Below are 6,000 nucleotides of genomic sequence, written 5' to 3' on the forward strand. Positions count from 1 at the left end.
CGTTTTCAGCTTCCTTTGGGCCAAGCTTGGAATGTCCTGCGTTAGAATCAGCTCAAATCTCTTGAATCAGCCCATTAAGTGCTTCTTTGATCTTCTTGGATCTTGCTCTTGTAATAGGCCCAACTGGAACATGCAATAGATTCTTGAATGCTTGTTGATTCTCATCAGACACTTGTTGTTATTTTATACAAAGAAGTTGATAAGATTAAAATAAAATAAAATAAAAACTTTTTGTTTTTATGTGGTCTAAAAGTACCCTCATTAATGAAGGGTAACTTCATTTAAAAATAGAGTCATAAATGTCAAATAACAAATTTCATTTTAAATTAAAAAAGAGAATTCCTAAAATTTAGGATCTTTTTCCCTTCATGTTCAAAAAAGAAATTATAGCTACTGCTTATCTCTAAAGTTTATAATTTTTATTTGTTTGAAAAATAAAAAATATATATTTTCAAATTATAATAAATGTAAATTATTAACTTAAAAAGATAAAAGAGTGTATGAGCATATGCAATGCGTGTGCTTAGAGACTAGGGGTATAATAAAACTATTATCTATAATCATTCCGATATTTATCCAACAAACAATTAGCTTTTTTTTTCTTTTTTTTTTTTGGTTATCCAAAAATTTGATATTTATCCAAAAAATAAATAAATTAAAACAAAATCTATTTGAAAAAAAAGTAAATAACAAATTTATTATTAATTCCTGCCCATGTGTATATCCTTCCAATGAAAGTGGTTTTTTTTTTTTTTTTTAAATTCATGGGATTAACTATACTTCTACGTACACAACTACACATTGTAATATTTTATACTTGGATTTTTTTTCTTCTTTTTATAAAGTCTATATATATATATATATATGGGTGTTGGTCTGGGGTACCAATTCTTGGTATCCTCTGGTAGACTCTATGAATGAAACATAGATGGTTTATCAGAACAGGAAATCCTAAACAAAATCCAACATATGACTATGGTAGCCAACAACTACCTGGACAAAGGCCGTCCCCATAAGGAAGTCATTGAAATGATGGTGTTAGGATTCACAGGAAAACTCCAGCAATGGTGGAACAATTGCCTGACTGAAATGTCTAAAGAAGACATCAAGTATGCAATTCAGAAAGATGAGGAAGGAAACCCCATCATCAATGAAATTGAACAAGGAATTCCTGATGGAGTCAATACCCTGATCTATACAATCATGAAACACTTCATAGGAAAACCCAGCAATATCACAGCTAGGATTTATGAGCAACTGAGTAACCTTAGGTGTAAAACCCTAGGAGAATACAAGTGGTATGAAGACATCTTTACCACTAGGGTTATGCACAGAAGAGATTGTAATTCTCCATTTTGGAAGGAGAAATTTATTAATGGTTTACCAACCCTCTTCAGCCAGAAGGTCAAGGAAACCCTTTGCAGCCCCTCAAGTGTCATAGATTATGATGACCTAACCTATGGAGACATCTCTAGCACCATTCGAAGTGAAGGAATGAAGATGTGCGAAGATCTCAAAATCCAAAGCCAAATCAACAAGAACAAAGCCAAGTACGAAATAGGACATTTTTGTACACAGTATGGCTTACTCTCAATCAAACCTTCCAAGAGGAAATCCAAGCACAAAGGAAAGGAATCCTTTGATAAATCCTATAGGAAGAAAGCAACCAAGTATTATAGAAAACAGAAGTACAAGACTGATGATTTCTATAAGAAAGGAAAATCCAAGGAACCCATTCCACAAGCATCTGGCAAATGCTACAACTGTGGAAAGAAAGGTCATTTCAAGAGCGAGTGTAAAGCTAAGGCCAAATCCCTTATCAATACCCTCATTAGTGACCAACCCAGCAAAAATGAGATCTTCAAGTTACTAGAACTTGACCGCTCAGACAGCGAGTCATTCAGCAGTGCTAGTGACAGTGAGCTTAGGCAGATATACAGGTCATCTTCTGATTCCTCTAGAACCAGTACCTCTAGTGGCCCGGATGAACCCACACCATGCAAAGATGGTTATTGTAGGAACAAAACCATCAATGTGTTGAACAGGCAAGAAGAACTTCTTTTAGACCTCATAGAGGCAATAGAAGATCCTGTCATCAAAGCTCAGAAGCTTACCCTTTTCCATCAGACCTTAGTAAAGGAAAATAGCAAACCCGAACTAAGGATCCAGCAACCCAAGGTAAATTTAGAGCAAATCTATAATAGGTTTACCCAGTCCAAGAAAGAAGTTACAGTCAACGACCTTCAAAGAGAGATTAAGGAAACTAAGTCAGAAGTTAGAACCCTGAAGCAAGAATTAACCATTCTTAGGGTCGATTATGATCTTCTCAACCGAAGAATCCAACTTTTGGAAAATACTTCTCATCAAAGCAATGAGGAAGGTCCCTCAGATGATGAAGTTGATCAAACAGTTAACCCTACAGCTGATCTTATCCAAGAACCCAGCAAAGAATTGTTCTTAGATACCATCAGTAGGATTAACTTCCATAAATGGCATTCCAAAGTCAGGATTGTCATCAGCAAAGATTTTGAATTTGAGGTCATAGCCTTAATTGATTCAGGTGCTGATCTTAATTGCATTCAAGAAGGAATCATTCCCTCCAGATACTTCAAGAAGTCTAAGGAGAGATTAACATCCGCAAGTGGTGGAAGAATGCAAATTGATTTCAATATCCCACAAGCTGAGGTTTGCTAGGGCGGCATATCCTTTATGACAAAATTTGTCCTTGTCAAAAACATGACAGATAGAGTCATCCTAGGAAATCTTTTCTTGTGTTTGTTATATCCTTTCATCATAGATAATGAAGGTATCACAACCCATCCCTTTGGTCAGTTTGTCAAATTTGAGTTCATGAGAAGCCCTGAACCTTGGGAAGTCAGCTCCCTCCAGAAAGCTTCTATATCAAAAACTCTCAGTACCATCACTATCCAAACCATTCCATCTTATAATCAAGCCCAGTATCTTGATTCAGCCAAAACAATTGATGAGTCTTTTGACTCCAATCAATCCCAATTGTCATCATGCATTCATCATGAAAATATTTGCATCTCTGCATCCATCAGTTTTAAAAATAAAAGGGTTTTTAACAATTATTTGAAAATCTCAATTGTTCCAAACCTTTCTTCACAGGATAAAGAAAAAGCAATATTTAATACCACTAATAAGTGGACGATGACTTCTTCAGCAAAGAAGAAGGGCAAGGGGAAAGTATCCGCAAGGGACTATCCTCAAGACAAAAGACTACCAGCGGGACAGTCTTTTGTAAAGCATGAAGGCGCATCCTCCACCAGCCATGGAGGATCGATATCCCTTCAGGAAATTGTCCCTACAAAGGTAACATATTCCAGTGGTAATATGGCTATTGTTTTACAGGAAGTCTTATCCAGGAAATACCATTTCAAAAATGGAGCCTATGCAAATTTGCCAGCCTCTATTAAATTCATCCTTGATAACCTTCAAATGGCCTTTACCCAAAACAGTAATAAGCTTTTCCAAAAAACCCTCAAAGCAATAGAAATCCACCTAGTGAACCTTGAGGCAGAAAAACTATCCTTCCCTAGTCAACTCTTTGGCAAAGAGGATATCCATTCCATGGATAAAAAGACTATCATGGGCACTGACTACGCTAGACTCAGCCTTAAGACTCAATCTATCTTAAGAAGTGTTGTTGCCAACTTGCTTCCTGAGATACAAACCAGTATTTTAGGATCCAAGGCAATGTTCGAATCATCTGATGAATGGTTTGAGCATTTCAAAGTTCTGATCACCACTCCTTATCCACAAGCAAATATAAGGGATATAGGTGATAACCCATTCCAAAATGAGTGAAAGAAGTATTTTGGGAACAGCCTCAGAGTATATGAGCAACAACATCCTTTTCCAGGACTCCTCATAAACTTTGAAGTAGAACCTGACAAGGACCCTAGCTGGTTATCAAAAATGTTCGAATATGGCTTCATAAAAATGATCAAACTATCAAGCCATGATTAGATTAGCCAATTTCCACAGATCATCCAACAGGTCGTGAAACAAGTCAAAAGTCCTTTTGTTTCTATCAGATGCTGGAGCACAATCCCACAATGGGAAAGAAACAACTGGATGACAGTCTAACCATCCACTCATCTTGTCCTCATTAATGGCCATACCCATCAAGGGCCCTGGTATGAAGGAGATTCCCACTTATCCTATAGATATCCATACACTCTTGCAGACTGTTGGAAAAAGCATTCCACCAATGAAATCCTTGATAAAATGCAAGATTTATGGAGAGACTACCATCATGTTGGTAACATAGGAAGAATTACTGTTTTCACCAACAAACCCTACTCTGCCGCTATTCCGAATCTCCACAGGGTTGATTACATTAATCTCAACTGGTTCATCACAAAGGAACCAGTTTATGAGCCATTGATATATTGTGGACTTTGCAACCATTATGCCAGATATCACGAGCACAATTTTGATGACGATTCCCCATGGGATCCTTATGATGGGTATCCATCAAATGCTCCTGATACTGACTAAAGCATCCTGACCCAGCAACTCAGGATAAGGTTACAATACTGTTACTATTCAGAATCAGCACCAGCCACTGATATGAACAGTACCCGCATCATGAACAGTACCAGCACCCAGCAGATTCCCCGACAGGTTACTATTTCAACAGTGACCAAATCCGAAAAAGCAAGGGGACAAGTCACTATTCATTGGAACAGTAAAAGTTACTGTTCACCGACATAATCATTCAGAATTACTATTGCTTTCGGTGGAAACAGCTTTCACCTCAGTAAAAGCAATTCACTCTCCATAATTTCAACAGTCTTCAGCCAGCATCCAAGGCTCCCTCCAGCCTATATAAGGAAGCCAAGACTCCATTCTTCAGCAGGTCCAATTTCACAGCGAAATACCTCAGAGGTCCAGTTGTAGGAAGAACTCCAAAACAACTCACTCAGCTTTGCCTCCTCTTTACAACCCTTAGCATTGTAATCAGATGGCTCTAGCCTATTTTCATTTTTGTAATATCATGGCCTCAGCCGGCCTTTATCTGTATTTTCCGCACATGGCCACAGCCGGCCTTAGCCTGTAACTTACCCCCTTTTGGTATCAGAGCCAAGTTTGGCCCGGTCGGAGTTGTAAGTTACTATTTATCATTCAATCAAGTTGGTCGGCACTGCCGCCATAGTTATCCAGATTATTTTGGCATTATAATTATTTTGAATTATTTTGAATTATTTTATGGATATATCTCCCATATCCCATATTTTGTTTTACATCTATTTCATGATAACTTTTCCATTCCCATTTATTTATTTCTTCGTCTGCTATTATTTTATCATTTTCTATTACATCTGCAAATGGTAGGCTGAGCCTCCTTTTAACCATTCTATTTGTTATTCTGTGATTATTTGTTCAGCTTAACCTTTGCTTCCCTGTTATCCCGATTCTTCTTATTTTTGTGTTTAGCCTTAAAAGTTTGTTGCAGATTTATATACCTGTGAGATTTGTTACCAAAGTCTGTGTAGGTCTCCAAGCCCTAAGACGACCAAAAATCTTCCTAGGTTTGGTTTGGTCAGCCCGTGTGAAGCCGAGAGAAGGCGTGTAAAGGTGGTCCCCATTAATGGAGGAGAGTCCGGTAGGCAGGAGTTCACAGATCAGGTGTCTATCCCATAGTTGTATATTTTTGTTTCAGATCTAAAGGTTAGATCCAGAAGTTTGAGGATAAAAGTGACTAGGTTGTGATCGTTGATTTGTGCTTGTAACCCCAGAATTATGAATAGGTTGTTTAGAAGTTCCTCTTCTACAAGCAGTAGATGTTCCCAACCATCATCCATTCCAGATATCCCAGCAGACATAGGAGTACTTAATTCGGAGTCTTATGAGTTGTCCGATCTAGATCTAGACATAGGAGATTGGAATATCCCCAAAGTAGCCACCGGCCAATTCTATAAGTCTTCATGGTCTTTGAGCAGAGCGTTCAAAACAGACTACCATGTTAAGACC

This window comes from Castanea sativa, chromosome 4, assembly GCF_040712315.1.
Source record: "Castanea sativa cultivar Marrone di Chiusa Pesio chromosome 4, ASM4071231v1".
Classification (NCBI taxonomy): Eukaryota; Viridiplantae; Streptophyta; class Magnoliopsida; order Fagales; family Fagaceae; genus Castanea; species Castanea sativa.